Here is an 18,320-nt window from a genome sequence, read left to right on the forward strand (position 1 = left end):
ACCCTTTTCAGATGTCAAAAATGTCATTAACCTGTCTTGCTATTCAAATTTGTTTTAAAAATGCACTTTTGCAAACCCAAATGTATTAGTTATATAATGTTGTACAACAAATTAGTCCAAAACTTCATGGCTTAAAAACAATATTTTACTATCTCACGGTTTCTGTGGGTCTTCAATGTGGGTGCTGCTTAGCAGGGTCTTCTGGCTCAGGGTGTCTGACAAGACAGCAGTCAATATATGGGCCAAGGCTGTAGCCATCTTAAGACTCAACTAGGGTGTGAATCTGCTTCCACGCTCAATCATGTGGCTGTTGGCAAGATTCAGTTCCTCAAGGGTTGTTGAACTGAGGTCCTCATTTCTCTCTGGCCCTTGGTCTGAGGCAGCCCTCAGTTCCTTGCTTCATGGGCCTCATGTGTTCTCAATGAGGGAAGCGTACAATATGGCAGCTAGATTCCTCAGAGCAAGTAATTGAGAAGAGCCAGGGAGAGAGAAAGTAAGGGCAAAACTGAAGTCACATTGCTTTGTAACCTAATCACATTAGACATAGTCTAGACACTAGAAGCAAGTCAATAGGGGCCTTGCTCACACTCCGAGGTGAGGGGACTGACTACACAAGAAAGTATAAATCCCAGGGAGCAGAATCTTTGTGAGCCATTTTAGAAATAACCTGCCTCACAACACAAGGGGATTCAAATTAGTCTTAAAATGTTTAAATCATTCTTGAATTATTCTTCTACACCAAGGAAATCTCTCTTTCAGAAGTCAAATATTTTAAGAATATTTTTCAAACATATTTCAGAAAATATAATATATAACTGACCAATAATGAAGGATTTATCATAAAAAGAAAAACTATTTCTGTTTCAGCCCTATATATTGTACTTATTTATAAAATAATTAGATATGTTATTAAATATGCAGCTTCCTTTGCAAATATTTTAAATGTTTTATTACATGAGAGTTAACATTTCTATAGTACTTGCACTGTATCCACTACTGTTTTAAGTATTTTACGTATGTGTGTGCCTACATATATATCCTCATAACATCTACATAGATAGGTATTGAAATTAAACTAGTTCAAACCTAAGGCATACCATAGTGTGGTTAAGTAATATGTTTAAGATTACATAGGTAGTAAGTAGTAGAATCAAAATTCAAACTTAAACTATACATCTGGCTCCAGAATTCATGTTCTTACTTACTATATTATATGTTCATATGACTAAGGTGATGGGTTAATACTCAGAATTATTTCCCTTTTCTTCATTCTACTCTCTCATCTCTCGAGTTCCTAGTCATTAACTAATTCATCCAAAAATATTTTACACCTACTAAATTTAAGCACATATTAGGAATGAAATGTTATCTTCATGCAGCTTCCAATATGCTTTTCTCAGGATATTCTCTTGTTTATTAAAACAGTCCAGTTATTGGCACTTCAGGAGCTGCTATTCCCTTTACCCCTTCTCATCATTAAAAGTTTTTAATCTATAGAAAAGTTGAAAGACTAGTAAGTACCTATAAACCCTTTCCTTAAATTCACCAACTGTCAAAATTTTACCACATCCATGTTAATTAATATCTCCGTCTTTCTCTGTCTCTCTCATTACTGTTTTTATTAAGCTATTTGACATCAAATTTTAGTACTTCATATAAAATGAGAACCTCACAACAACATAATTTATTCTCCCATCCTTTGTGGTATTGTTGACATATATTTTATACATTCACATAGAATAAATCCCACAGGACATTATTATTATTTTAAACAGACAATTTTTTTTAAAGAAATAAGAAAATAAAAAGTGATTACCTCTTCTATTTACTCCAAATTTTATCATTTCCATTGTTTTCCATTACTTCCTGTAGATCAGTTTCCATTGGTGTCATTTCTCTTAGCACCAAGAACTTCTTTAAAGCATTTCTTGTAGTACAGGTCTGCCAGTGATGAATTCTGTCAGTTTTCATTTACCTAAAAATGTATTTATTTAACCCTTAATTTGGAAAGGTATTTTCACTGGAAATAAAATCTTGGGTTCTTTTCCTTTTCTTTCAACACTTTTGTTATTTCATCTTCATCCATACTCCATTAATTCTGATGAGACACCATCTGTTGTTAATACCATTTTTCCTATGTATGTAATGTAATTTTATCTTCTTTGGCAGGTTTCAGGGTTTTACTCTTTAACAATGGATTTTAGCAGTTTGACTAGAATCTGTCTGAATGTGGTTCTCTTTCTATATATCCTGCTTTGTATTCACTGAACTTCTTGAATTCATAAGTTGATTTTTTAAAGAAATTTGGTAAACTTTCAACTATTATTTTTTTCAAAATTTTTCGCCATTCTTTCTCTCCACTCTTTTTGGGACTCATGTTACATATAGCTTAGATCACTTGACACGGTCTCTCAAGTTTTTTCAGACTCTTCATTGCTTTTCAAGCTTGTTTTCTTTGTTCTTTGGATTGACTACCCTCTATTGGTCTGTCTTCAAGTTTACCAATCTTTTCTTCTGCAGTCTCCAATCTTCTTTTATGCCCATCACTAACTTTTAAAATTTCAGATATTGTAAAATTTAGCTTAAAATTTTTCATTTGGCTCTGTTTCATACTTTCTACTACTTTGATGAGATTTCCTCATAGATTTTTTTCATTGTGAACATTCTTTTGTTTAAATTCTTAAATTTATTTGTAATACGTTAAAGTCCTTTTTCACTAGTTCAAAATATAAATCATCCATGGTCTGTTTCAATTACTTGCCATTTTGTTGATTATGAATCATATTTTCTTATTTCTTTACATATTTTAATTTTTTTTCTACTGAACAGTAGGAATAATATATTGCTGGCAGGTTTGATTATATAGTCAATACACACAATTTTGAACTTTCCTTTTTTCAATTCAAAGTATATCCTGGAAACCATTCCATATCTTTATATTGAGATATTTCTCATTGTTTTTCATGGTTACATAGTACTCCATTGTGTTAATGTTTGGTTTATGCACACTGTGTTTCCTAAGAAACCATCCATATTATCTCAGTTTTCTATTTTATTTTCAGAGAGTTAGGCAGAGTAGCCTCATGATTTTTAATCTCTTCTATCTGAATATATAATAATATATATCATATACCTTATTTCCTTTTTATTCTTTATTTTCCCCTTTTTTCTTGACAAGATAGTAGTTTGTCTAATTTGTTGATGTTTCAACTGTTTTTCCATTTTCTATTTAATTAACTTTAATGGCTTTCTTCATTATTTACTCTGTGTGTATGTGTGTATGTGTGTGTGTGTGTGAGTCTGTGCATGCATTTACCTTTCTGGGTTGAGAAATTAATTCATTGATATCATTGTTTCATATTTATTGATATAAATATTTAAAGTTATGAAATTTTCTCTGCTCACTGCTTTATTTGTATTATATAGAGTTGAATATGTGGTGTTTCTGTATTAATTTTTAAAAGTTCTGAAAGTAGGATTTATATTTCCCCTTTTCCTTGAGAGTTGTTTAATATAGAATTCTAATATTCCCAGGTAAAAAGTCTTTTTAAGTTAATTCTAGTTTTTCTGTGTATTGATAGGAAAAGATGAGTATTATGAAACTATATATAACGTAAGATTTTCTTTATAACTTAATAAATGATCGATTTTATGAATGTCCCAAGTGCACCTGAGAAGAATGTATATGCTCTATTATTATGATGTAAATTTCAGTATATATTTATATCTACCTTATTAAGTTATTTGGTTCTTCCATATCTATTGTAGTTTGTCCTAACTTAGAGTGAAACTGATATCTTAAAGTCTTCCTTTACTTCCCCAAGGTATTTTACATCTGAAACATTATAAATTGAAAGACATATGCCCTTAAGAAGTGTTTGCATGCTCATACGTTAAGAAATGTCATGGTACTATCAACCTTACCTATCTCTTAGCTCATCCTGAGACATCTCCCTGAAATTCATACTCAAACATTCGACTCCCTTTCCATGCCTTTTAGACCATCTAACTGGTATATTTTTTATTCCCGCTTTTTTGATCTGTTGTGCCTAGCAAACTTCAATTCATCTGCCCAAACTACTGCTTCTTCTTCCTCTACTTTCTCCCTTTACTGAAGTCTTCCCAATTGACTTAGGAAGCTAATTAGTCCCTGCTCTCCTGATTGCCGAGAGCATCATGCACCATTTTATTTAAGCATTTATCATGCTGGATTGTAATGATTTTATTTCCTCTGTTCTTCCACTGCCTCCTTTACTTGGCAGTAATTTATGTGAAGGCAAAAAGCTTGCCTTATTTACTTTTACTTCTGAAGCCTCCCATACAGTGGGTGGTACATAGGAGAGACTCAATAAATATTTGGTAGATGGTGAGCCAATTTACTCTAACAGCCTTGAGTGCTTTATGAATGCCATACCCTTAATTATCTCACTTATTCCCCATAATTACCCTGATTTCCTATATATAACAAAGTACCCTTTTGACAACTATTCTACTTGATATACGTATACTTATATATTTCCATTATATATATTACCATGTTGAATAGCAATTGTTTTCCTACATACCTGGTTCTCTGATAGAAAATAGGCACTTTTCTCAGAGAAAACTTTCTACTGTCTGATATAAAGCAATTGCTAAGGAATTGTTTGTTGGATGAGTGAATGAATGAATGAGTGAATGAGATAGGAATAATTGTCAAGCAAAGACTCTGATTGCTATTATCAGTATCTAACATAATATCCTACTTAGGAGAGAACATAATAAATGTAATTATTATACAAAATTATCATACTTAAATCACTGTTAAATTAGTAGTCTATGTTTTGAGTATATATATCTTAATAGAAATGGTAGTTTTGAAAATGGTAAAGAAATAACATATTAATGAATGATTATGTTTCTGTCATCACAAAGCTAATGATTTCAATGATACTTATACTTTGGAGGAAAAAATTTAGATAGAAAAATAGTTTTCTCCTCTGAGTAAGATGACTATATGAATGAATGATACATATGACATGCAGAGATTATTCTAGTTTGAAAGGACTGTAATATAACATTCAAGTCCATACAATTACTCTTTTCTTTTCAAGTAATACTTTCAAGCCACTGAGTTGTATTGTCTTCTTTGTTGATATTTAGTCAGTTAGAATTTTTGGAAAACACAAATTTTAGAAATGTTGGGATTGTTATACATGAACAATAGGAGATAAACTCCACTTGGCCCAAAGAGGCCCTTTAACAGGTGTTGACGAAGAAAAAAAAATCAATTTCTGTGTAAAATAGATTGCGACCTATGAAAATGAAACTATAGGAAGTTCTTCTATATTTTAGAGTACAAGCCTTGATACCTTAACACTTGATAATTGCACAGCAACCTTTTGAATAAAACTGCTGGTAATTTTCCATGGTCCCTCACTCCGAAACTTCAAAAGCTTTCTAAAAAGTCATTTTTTACTTTTCTAAAAATTGTAATTCCTCTATTTATCTTTTTAATTTTTATTTAATTTGTTGGCTGACATTAGTTAGTAAAATTATACAGGTTTCAAGTGCACAATTCTACAATAATTATTTTTATACTGTATTTATAATTATTAAGTTGAGATCAATGGATCTAAATCAAGTTGAAACTCCTAACAGTCTTAATTTTATCAAAACATCGTAATTACTCTTTATCCTCTTTTAGAAAAAAGCTTTCTTACCCCTTCCCCATCAACACACACAACTAAAAGCTGATGCATAAGTTGAAGAAACACACTGAACTATTTTTGTGGAATATCTAGGCTGCCAATTATTTCCAACTAAAGTTCGGAGAGTTGACTTAAGTCAACAGATGGTTTGGGGCTTGTTTAAAGAATAAATTATTTCACTCCGTATGTAAGTTTGTGAGATGTGCAGTCAACTGCTGCAATTTTGCACATAATTTCTAGAATTCCATTTCAAGAAAATGCATCCAAGGAACATTCCATGAAGAACTGGCAACTTTTGAATTTCTTCCCCTTTTAGAATATCCAAGATCTCATTAGCTTACCTTGCTGGTCCTTACTAAAGAAATTGGCTTGAAGGTGGTGCTATTTTGATGTTGTTTTTATCCCAAATCCTTTTAAATAATTCCGTTGATGGCTATTTAAGTATATTAATTAGCTATATTTGCACCTGTGGACCATTACGGCTAAAGACAATTCTGTGTATCCTCTTAAGAATTAATCACTTATGCAAAGTTCTTCTGAGACTATTACTTCATATTGGTTGACAATACTTCTTATAGTGACAATCAGGAAGGCTGGTATGCTCTATCCCTCTAGTTCCACTCTTCTTTCTGGCTGGCCCCTCCACAGCGCGTTTACCAATTCCACTGGCTTTCCTGAGTGTAATGACTTTCCTTGTACTGTGTTAAAAATATATCCCCACAAATCAAGAAGAAGCAGATTCAGACTAAGTGGCTGAGAAGATTTACATTCTATTGCTACCCAGTTATTACTCTGCTGAAAACCCCATAGCATCAATATAATGAATCCCTCAACTTCTGCAGCAAGTGCAATTTTTCTTCCCAACCTCATTGGCTCCCAACTTTCTGCTTGACCTTTTACAATCTGTGTGCGGCAGAACTTCATTACAACCTTTTAATGATGCACAAATGGCACACCACACCAAGGTCATAGAAGATCCCAAGTGAAAACTTTCCAAGCACCACTAGAATAGATACTGAGACCTTATTTAAGAGGCAGAATAACCTTATGGAGAAATCATACCTTAGAATTCATTACATCTCTCAGGGACTAATAATACAAAATATTGACAACGTGGTAAGTTGAATACACTCAACAACCCTTTTTTTAAGAGGAAAAGAATCTGATTTTTCAAGCTAGAAATGGCTATGGGATCCCAAATGTCTTCTTTGGTGTCCTATCTCAGTGCTGGAAGGATAATAGCTTTAGAATTCCAACCCAGACAGGTTTCATTACATAATTCACAACATTGATGTAAGCTCAAGAAGCCAACACTCTTATATGTTTTTTCTTATCAGCTTGAGCCAGCAAAAAGCACCTCCAAATCCCATTGTAAAATAAGTTAAGCATGTGAAAAGCACAAAATTACAGCATGGTTCTTCACATGGTTAACTGAAAGTGGGGGAATCTTGAAGGCATAGGAGTAAGCAAGTTGAATTGTAGGACAGGATGATATGTGACAAGAAAGAAGAAGGGAGAGTTTGATTCTGATCAGCAATCTCCTTCAAGAAAAACGAATATTTGCTTGGAGAGAGAGAAAGTAAAGGGAAAGAGCTTCCAGGAAGTTTAGTCCTATTTGTTTTAAATCTTACTACTCAAGGAGAGTAAAGGAGAACACATATCTGGTTCTTCTTTTCGCAGTTTTAAATCATTTCCAGGATTGGTACCCATTTTCTCCTTTCTTGTCCTACCTCTTCTTTCTCTTTCTCTATGTTTCACAACTCAAAAAGTCCAAATTATGCAAGGCTGAGGATGCGTGATTTGCTAACATAGGAGCAGCCTGTTCAGGTTTATTTGGAATAGGGGAAACATTCTAATTCACTGCTCCCCCTACCATGTTCATTCCCCAACTCAAATTTTTATTGTAGAGTACATACGGAGTAAAATGTGAAAATACAAATGAAAAAAAAGTCTCTGAATTGAAGACCTCCAGTCCAACAATTGTAATTTCTATGGAGGTCTTTACTCTAGCTCACAGATTCACCACTAGCTTTAAAGAGGACAAATTTGGGAATTCAGAAGCCACAGATACTGGTTCTAAATCCATGAGTATCTTGTGCCCTGAGATGCACTGTGTACAATGGAATAAGAATGTGGGTTATTCTGCCATGACACAGCCATTTTCAAATGCCCAGCCCAGATAATTGTTAGCCACGTAAATTCAGCACAATTACTTCTCTGTACCTCAATTATTTCCTGTCAATTTGCAATAGCATCTAACTTGTGGAGCTATTTTTAAAAAACAGAAATAATAATTGATATTGAACTTCTTGCTCAGAGCTTGCCACCTAATGGATTCTCATTAAATGGTGATGGTAATCATCATAAGATATATGACTTAATTCAAATATTCCAAGAAGTATGGATGTTCATTTTCACCAAGAAGAGTCTCAATAACCGTGAAAAATTACTATCAGCTTAAATAACAAACATGGTTTTCCCAAGATTTTTGCAGAAAGGGCCATTTAATTGAGTTTCACACACTATTTGGCGGGAGTAAAATTGGGAATAGAGGTTGATGCATTTTATACCATATCCACAAATTTAATTACTTAAGATCCCCCCACCCTCCTCATCCAAATCCCTTCATTTGTAATAGTTCCACTCTTAAGCAATTTCATCTCATTGGCACTGAAAATATTGCTGTATGGAATTCTAACATACTACCTTTTCCATGCAAAGTTGCCTGTGGGCCATGATAACCCATGGCTTTATTTCATATTCTCAGTTGATGCCGGGGACAAAGTGATCCCTTTACTATATTAACTAGCTAGGCTAGCTCAGGGAGAAATACTAGATTGCACCATTTGCCCCATCAGGCTCTCTGCCATAGGCTCTGAGACCCAAGCAGCATGATTATGATGGCTGGCAGCTTTGGCAGTGGGCACAGATGGAGAATAATTGAGGTGCCCAGTTAGCATCAGGCACATTGTGAAAGCTCAGAAAAATATTAAACAGCAACAGGAAACTGTTCATATTCTCTGTACATACAGCTGTTACACACATTTGTGAATATATTTGTAGATCAGATTATTCACATTTCATCCTGAAGCCTCCAGGGTTGAATGTGAAAGGCCTGGCATTTGCTTTAAGAGTTCTCAATATCTTGCCCAAGGAAATGCTGAATCTTTGGCAATAGAAATTATCTGTAGTCAAGGAGGTATATAAAGCTAATTCAGTGCTTCATATATTTCTGCATAGAAATTTGCTGCTTTAAAATCTTATAAAAATGGTATGGATTATTGTAATAAATAATTTTTTTCACAATAACCAAGCAAAGCACATGTCTACTTCTAAACTATCATTACATGTTCTGGCAGAGGCAGTTCAGGTAAAATTAGAAATAAAAGATATATCAATATTTTATTAAATTAATATTTAAAATGTATATGCAAGTGACTTATGATGCAAATTATTCATGTAGTTTTTGATTAATATTCATCTATTTATTTATGAATTCTTCAACTAATATATATAGTATGTATCTATTATGTTTCAGGCAATTTGATGCACGCTGGGAAATGGCAAGAAAGAAACAAGATGAAATACCCTGTTTCCCCGAAAATAAGACCTAGCCGGACAATCAGCTCTAATGAGTCTTTTGGACCAAAAATTAATATGAGACGGTCTTATCTTATTACACCCAGTCTTATATTATAGTAAAATAAGACTGGGTCTTATATTAATTTTTCCTCCAAAAGACCCATTAGAGCTGATTGTCCAGCTAGGTCTTATTTTCGGGGTAACATGGTACATGAATCTCTCTATTAGTGCTGTAACATGGCACTTCTAATGCTCTTTTCCGAAATCTGTAAAAGTGAGATCCATCTACACTGGGATTGGAACTGTGTCCAATTCATGTACTTATAGCTAATTTAACTGAACCAGGTACTCTCCAATAAAAATGCTTTACTTTGCCATAAAATTTCATTACAGAGTGTGTCAAAACGATGTACAAGCAAACGGAGTTAAAGAAGTTTAGTTTTCATATTTCTAAAAAGTCAACTGTCAGTTCAGAAAATAAAAAATGCCTCTCTGGCTAATTCCCCATATACTGACTGCTTATTCATGAATAATGATATAAAAGTCTCTGAAGTCACTCACTTGATAAAGGAGGCATAAAAATACTGGAAAATATATTCTTACCTGCCTTGTTACCACTTGCCATCTGTACTTACTGCATTCTACAGTCACTTTACTGCAAATGCAAAGAAATCATCTTAGCTACAACTCTCTTCCCTCAAAATCACCATCAATGATCTGGGAGAATGCCAGTCCAAATATTTGACTCTTCCTTCTACATCTGATTTCACAAGCACTTCTCTTCAACATCTAAGACTATCTCCTTTTTATTGTAAGAGAGGTAAAAGGATGTAGCACATCAGAGGGAATTATTTACTCCCTTCCCCCTACCCCCAAGCAGAGCCAGTTTTGTAATTATACCGAGGGAATTCAACATTTTCAATATCTTTGACTGAAGATAATTTCTTCTCCATATCGGAACGTTATCCTTTTTGATTGACCTTTCGGAGGGATGCTAATGGAGAGTTGGGGGCACAAAGCAAGTCAGATAAGCAAGTTAACTCTGGAGAACGATGGGTGATAGATGCCGCGGCCAGACTGCTCTCGCATCGACATCCTCAGCAAAACAACTGTAGGATCAATATTACTTTCAGCCAGAGCTGGCTTCTGGTGGCAACAATAATGTATATGAAAGATTAGAAGACTTATTGGAGGGGCATTCCTCAAATCCAGTTGCCAAGCAACTCATTTCTATGTGCTGTGTCTTGGGGGAAGGTTTTCTGTATACATATACCAAATTATACTTTCAACTTTTCCACCTGGCCACCCCCAGTCATGGGGCTGAACTGCTGATACAGGATGCCCAGGAGTCCCTGATGCCAATTCGAAGCTCACCAGCAGCTCCACAGGTGCTGACTTCTTTTTCTGCTAAGCATTGCAGTATTATGTCTAATTACAAGGAATTTCCCCTCCCCCACCCAAAACAGTGCTCTGACATCAATGCCTCTAAATTTTGTTGTGACACAAAACATCTCAGTTATGACTTACTTCTCTTCTCCTCTAATTACAATTTAAGGCCAATTTAAAACCAATTAAGTTCTTGGTTTTTTTTCCCAGTCCGCCACTAATAGGCCCTAAATTACAAGACTATAAGAAGCTATGGAACATCAATCTACAGTCACAATAGTTTTAGCAGAGTTGTCATGAAATTACAGAAGGATCCCAAAATGATTGGAAGTAATTAGGTGAGAGGAAAATAGGACTCAACTCAAAATGTCAATCAGCAAGTAACGGATCTTAGTGTAGAAGAATGACACACACACACACACACACACACACACACACACACATATATATAAATATATATATATGTATATAGATATATAGATGTAGATATAGCTTAAAAGTCACATTATACAAAACTGTATTAGTCACAGGAATTAGTCACAGAAAGCATTCAAAGATAAATTAGAAGTCCTATATTGTTAATTTGATCAAGTTCATGTTTACCATAATGAATGACAAAGCTACTCAATTTATTAAAATTGCCTGAAAGGAGATTGGTTTTCTTAAGTCTGAAATATTGCACTTGAGCTTTTTTGCAAACGCTATACAGAAATGTAACGTTTAATTAAATGGTTTATTACAGGAAAATAAAAACAGGAATGCCATTTTGTCTTTGAGGTGTGACTCAAACATTGATTATGTGTACCGGTCTTAGAGAACTTCTAAGGTGAGAACTTTGAATTATCCTTTGTGCCAAAAGTAAAACCAGCTCCAATAAAAGACTTAAGATTTACAATCTTTTAAACAAATTTATAACCCTGAGTTAATAGGGAAAAATATAGACCCTTTGTTAAAATGACATGTGAATGATAATAATTTTATATTATACATAATTCAATAGAGAAAAAAATAATTATTTCCAGAAGAAAAAGATTATTAAAAAAGAAAACCTTCCAAAACCCATCTTTATGCCCATCCATATGAACTGCTTTCAGAACCCCCAAAACCTGAATCTGAAAAAGAGAGAAAAAACAACTGTTCTGTCATTAGTAAGAAAACACATCTGAAAGAGAGTGAAGCATGAAGTATGGGGGAAATGCAGACATGAGGAATCACCCAATACACTTAGTATACCACTGCAAAATATCTAAAATGTATTTCCAGATAAATAATCTATCAATGTCATAGTTAAGAGCTTGATTTCTGGGATAGACCTGTGCTCACATTTTCTTGGACAAATTACTTAACCCCTTAAAGCTTTGGTTTCCTCATCTTTAAAAAGAGGATAATAACAGTATCTGATGCATAAAGTTGTGAGGATTAAATAGTACAGGTAATGCCTGTAAAACCCTGAGCAGAATGCTCGGCATATAATCTTCTCTCAATATGTTAGCTCTCACTGGAAAACACAATTTATATTCAGATTCTGTTGGGACTGATACATAAGCTTTAAACTACTTCTAAAAGTGGCAAACAAAGCAAATTCAATGTCCTGTTTTATTGGATACACATACCTGACATTAAGCATTTTGTGAATTTATTGATAAAATTAAGGAAAAAGAAGTCAGTAATAGAGATTATTATTGCTAACATATATGGAGTGCTTATAATGTGCCAAGCATTGTTTTAACCACTTTATACATATTAAATCATTTGATTATCACCAAAAAACTTCAGATAGGTTCTATTGTTGCTTGTCTGGCTACTCCACGATGTGTCTGAGGATGAGGATTACATGTTAGGGGCAAAGCAGAATTTCCTAGTACATGGCTTTCAGTTGTTTCTTAGGAGCTGTGAACTGAACACATGAATGAATCTTTTCAAAATGCCCAAAACCCTTAATGATTTCACATATCCTACAAGTCCAAATGCCCCCTTTCTAGATTTCTCTCCAGTTTTGCCTTCCAAAGGCCCAACATTCAAGTTACATGAGACAAGTCACAGTTTCTCAATCATAACATGAACTCATGATCAATGCCTCTTTTTTTCTTGCCACTTCTGCAGCCTAAAATATAATACATTACACCTTCCTTATCACCAGTGTTTTGACACCTTTTCTTGTAGATTGCTTATCTCCATTTCCTTTAGTTCTTTTTTTCTGGGATTTCATCCTGCTCTTTCATATGGATCTCTTATCGCATATCTCTTCATTTTGTTTATTTCTATTTGTTTGTTTCTATGAATTAGGTGAAACATCTACCTTGAAGGAATGGTCTCGTGTAGGAGCAACCCCTTTATAGACTGCATGTGCCAGATGTCTTTGGTAGGGCAGTTGGAGCTGAAGCTGGGGTGGGCACAGGCCATGGGGAGTCCCTGGGACAAGTCTCATTGGAGCTGCCTTTGCAGGGCTGCTGGAATTGTAGTCGGAGGGCTGTGGGAAGTCCAGGGCTCAAGCCGCAGAGCTGGTATGGGCCTGGGGCCTGGTGCACACTCTAAGTGACTTGGCGGGCTAGTTAGAGCTCCTGGATCCTGCTCCTGCCCTTGCAATCAAGGGGGAGGGCCACAAATGGCACTCTTCAATGCGTCCAACACAGACAGACTTCCCTGCCCTGGGACAGATGCTCTAGGATTAGTAAATGGATTTCCGTCCCATATAGTCTAGGTGCCCTTTAAACCACTGTTTATAACTGTGCCCCACGTTGGGCAAGTCTGCACACAGGCCCTTCAGTGATCCCTCCCTCCTGCAGGTCAGTCATTGGGAGTGGGGTTCCCATGTTACCCTGCTTCTGTCTCTCCTACCCTTTTCCATGTGGTTCCTCTCTAGTTCTTTGTGCAGAAGCTGTCAGCCAGCCCTCAGTTCTTCTTCAGGGGGAATTGCTCTATTTGTTGGTACAGGTTCAATGTGTTCATGGGAGGAGGTAAACTCCTGGTCTTCCTTCACTGCCATCTTGGACTACAAGTCTATATTGTTCCTTCTTATGCCTGTCAATTTCTCCTTCTTCCTAGGGCTAGTTTAAACACTGATTCTTCAGTGAAATCCTCTACAGTTCCTTCAACCAGAATTAATTTCTCCCTATTCTGTGTTGCCAAAGGCATTTACATGCTCTTTGGTTCATGTGGTGATTCATTTATTCCATAATTAGATACGAAATGTCAATGATGACCACCAGGCACTTTTAGGTACTACAGAAGAAAGACAGGTCTTTCCGTTAAGGAGTTCATACTCAGAAAAGTGAAGCTACATGCTCAAATGCAGGTAATGAGTGTTGTGATATACGCAGATGGTAAGTACAGTAACGGGGTTCTGAATTACAGTCTTGGATAGCTTTCTGAAGGTCACTTGAGGTACTGAGCTTTGACGCGTAAGTTCGGGGTTACTCAAGAGAAGTAGTCAGTGTCATTCCAGGAAGGAGAAATCACAAGTGAAATGGCAGAGGGTGCCATGTGGTTTGCAAACTGCAAGTAATTTAAAAGAGTGTTACTTAAAACCATAATTCATCAATGTGCTGAAAGATTGTCCACAAGAGATAATTTTAGAAGTTGGGCATAACTATGTAGAAAATTTTATGGAATTTTGATCCTGCTGTGACATCAAAGCATCAATGGATTCATCATTGCCTTAAGTATTGTATAGACCAGTTCTCATATTGTTGAACTAGTGTAGCAAATCACATGTCGTATGAGCAGTGTCCTAATCATATGCAATAGGACCATGTACTCCACCACTGTGGATTAGAAATAAAACAAATAAAAGAAGCTGGTCCTTCAACCCAGTCTGAGAAGCACCAACTTAGAACACCTGAAGCATAGATAGGGGTCATGGCAAGAAATATAGAGAGGAAATGAAGGGTCAGATCCGGAGTGGTTATGTGGACCAATATAGCATGCTTTATTACAGAACTCATTTAATTCATCCCTCAAGATTATAAACTCTTTGTAAATGAGTGATTTTATTTTAGACCTCTTTGAATTCTTCACAACTGCCTAGGTCTAAACTACCAAATATATATATATATTTTTTAAATAAAATTGTGTGTGTGTGTGTGTGTGTGTGCGTGCGTGTATGTGGTTTACTCTATAAAAAGTCAAGTTGGACTCCATGCAGCAATTGAGGGTTTCTTGATGGTCAGTGCAACCTCATTGCCCTTTCAAAACACTAGCTTAGGTTTACAAAATCTGTCAATTTTCCCTTTTGCTTAGTTACTCAGAGCGTAAGATAGGAAAAATGAAAATAGCCGTGAATTAGAACAAGTCCCTACTGTCTAGTTGCTCATAACTCAGTGGAAACACATGAAGGAACCCTATACTGGTTGTTCACAATAAAACTATATTTGCACACATTAGCTTTTTTACAAAAGTCAGACAAATTGTTGCACGCCCTAAAAGTTTCAGTGAACTATTTAAGAACTATTTAAGTTAGGGGACCTGTTCAGATTTGTTTGGATATGGAAAAAATATTAAAGAAATTTGGCATAAGTATATTCCTTATGTTGAAAATTCCAGAATTTTCAATAGTCAAGGAAGGGAAAAAAACTAAAGTAATCAATTTTAGGCAACATCATGAATTTTCTTATCTTAATAACTAGATACCCAAGGAGAACATAGCTAAATGAAACAGGAAAAATGAAGAGTAAGAATTGGGGAAGAAGGACAAGAATTAGGGAACAGGAAAAGAGTGTAAAACAGGAAGGCTCTAGAGATTAAAAAAAAGAAGAAGAAGAAGAAAAAAAAAGTCAAGCAAGGGCCAAAGCCCAAAGAGAAACAACTGTGAAACGTTGATTCCTGAAACTCAGTGATCATGAGCTTCACCCACTCTCTATTGCTCTTTTTCCAAACACTAATCTATCAAAACGATGACTTTAAGTGTATAGAAGTGTTAGTTGGCATGGTTTCCAACAAAAAGAAGTCCAGTAAAATCAAGTGAAAAAAGTACATTCAATTAAATATGAAATCAAAACTATATGTAAATATAGTAGATTTCAAATGGTGAATTTATAGTTAATAAAGTTTTGTTTATAAGACGACTAGCAGCATAGATTTTAAAAGACATAACAATGGCCATTTGTCCCTTGCATCACAGCTTATAAAATACTTTCACCTTCATTATCCTATTTAATTATCATAACAGCACTGGGAACTGGTAGAACAGAAAGTAAAATTACTCCTATGTTGTTGATGAGCATGCTGAGACTGAGGGATATTGAGAAATTGGCCCCTAATTATGCGATATTAAGTCTTGAAGGCAAAAAATTCACCAGTTTCTTTATTTTATTTAATGTTAACTTCAGGGAACTTTCTTCAACAGTCCACTGCCCTCCTAAAAGACAATATTGCTTAACAGAATGCATTAACTCGAACAAATCCTATACATGCGCTTTGGGAATAGTACAAGGAGAGGCATGGAGTACAAATAATCTTATTCCATACTGGTCCTACCTGGATGAGGTAGTGATTAGTTAACTATAAAACATTACTGCCACATCGATGCTATTAGAAGGATTTTTGATAGACTACTGCTGCTATTTGCACAAAGCAGTTGGCACTGTAATGTAATAATCTCTACTGATGAAGCCAAATTGGGAATCCTGTTAGAAGTCTATTGATTGTGAATTGTGTTGTCAGATTTGCAGTACTAAAAATCTCACAGATCTGTCAGTGATTTCTATGCTAAAACTATACACCCTCTAACAAGTATTCAATCACCTCACCATTGTCCTACTAAAGACTAATTAGATGAGAGTTTAAATAAATGATGCAGTAAAATATTAGCTGCAAGGCCCCCCACCACATAAATTTGGTTGGTTCCATTTGATTTTTTTTGCCACATTAAAATATATGTATGTCATCCTATTTAATGCACTGAAATATATGGTATAATAAGAATATGGCCATTCTCTAAAATGTATTCAAGGTAAAAGATACACAGGTCCTAATAAACTTTTCCTATGGCGTTTTAAAGTGATGCTTATGTACTATAAATTATGCATTCTCGAGTATATTTCTTGCTTGCTTTTTTTTAAAAAAAAGTCCTCAACTTTCTTGTCTTTAATGAATCTCCAGATAACATAATTAGTAATCTTATTAATTATATGAAGAAAAAGGAAAAGCAGAACATGCTATAAACAAAGAATTGTGTCAGAGTGTGTCTTAAACGCACCTTACAGATGGGTACACTGAGTAATTCTGTCCCTATCCAACATGTGCTCTTCCTTTGCCCCAGATTGAAATGACAATCTCATTTGACATTTCCCACCTGGCACATTCATCAAATGGTTCATAGAGAAAAAAAACCCAGTGACAACCCAGTGTAAGTGTGAGGCTGCAAGTAAAAGGAGAATTTAACATCTTACTGAAAAACTGCTTGGAATGTGTGAGCTTTAAGCTAAGTGGTAAAACAGATTATGCTACATGAATAAGGAAATTTCTCCACATAGAGGAAAGGGGCCTTTACTGGCACTGGAAAAACAGGGTACCCAAATGTCTCGTGCTATTACTGTCAAACACATACATCTACATCTCTTTTCAGTAGTGCTGCACTATATCTTTATTCAGATAAACAGAAAATTAGATAGAGCAAAAGCATGTGAGGCTCATCTGCCTGCCAGGCATATAAATTTCACTGCTGGATGGGTGGGATGAAGAATGTAATGACACAAAGCATAATTGCCCAGTCTTTCTGAGGCTCTCACACAAGCTCATGCCACCTACTCTCAAGAAACATCTCCTTTTATTAGTTTCATTCCATTAGTTTTCCCCATAGCCCTGAGAACCGTAATTACCCTCTTCCTTCACTTTTTTTGTGACATGCCCTGGTTTATAAACTTTTCAATCCTATTCACACCCTTCAATCTGAAGCATTCTCCAGGCATCCACGTAGAGTTGGTTGCCACACATCAGGGTAAGAAAAAGTCAGTGCCATTCCAAAGTGATTGTAAGAAATCTGCTACAGCCAACACCATTTCACACAAAACAAATGGGAGCTCCCTTTGGTGTATGTGGTGGCCAACCAGCACACACAGGTGGGATTGGGCCAGTCTCATCAGTGAAAGGCAGGGCTTGGCAACACGCCAGACATGTCAAATCCTCCTTTAGTCTGTCTCTTAAACCTGAGCTATGAAATTAAGCCCACTTGGTACTCTGCCCAAAAGAGCATGATGACATTGTGGGTGGCATCGTGGAATGGGAGACTAGTGGGAACTTTCGCGAGTGATTTTGACTGTCTGAATACTGTGATTTTGACTGTCAGTTACTGTTATCTTAAAAAGAAAACACTTTGTAAGAGTAGAAGCTTATTTCTCAGTGTAATAATACCTAGAACGTCAGTGTATAAAACATGTACAAGCAGAGTTGGTGTGATAGAATCAGAACAGAGAACTAGAGACCCTCCTGCTTGGTCTCTTAGCTCCTGCATTTGGTCAAGAGGGAAGTCTGAAAAACATTGAATCTCACGGAACTTTGTTTGAAAATCACGGGTTAGTGATTTCACACACTCACTCAGTCCTAATCCCTAGTGAAATGTCCCTGCCATTTTGAGTCATCATACTGACAACATTCTTAGAAGCACCAATGAGGGCATCCCTTGAGAATACTTTGCTGATTGTTGGATTCCAAAGTTAGATGAGT

General features: G+C 35.5%; 1 protein-coding gene across 6 annotated transcripts in view; it reads right to left on the reverse strand.

Annotated features, from left to right (window-relative positions):
- The window catches only part of NLGN1 (neuroligin 1), a 775,355-nt gene that overhangs the window by 187,292 nt on the left and 569,743 nt on the right, over window positions 1-18,320 (reverse strand). The gene's annotated exons all lie outside the window — the stretch shown is intronic.

Source organism: Rhinolophus ferrumequinum, chromosome 2 (genome assembly GCF_004115265.2).
Source record: "Rhinolophus ferrumequinum isolate MPI-CBG mRhiFer1 chromosome 2, mRhiFer1_v1.p, whole genome shotgun sequence".
NCBI lineage: Eukaryota > Metazoa > Chordata > Mammalia > Chiroptera > Rhinolophidae > Rhinolophus > Rhinolophus ferrumequinum.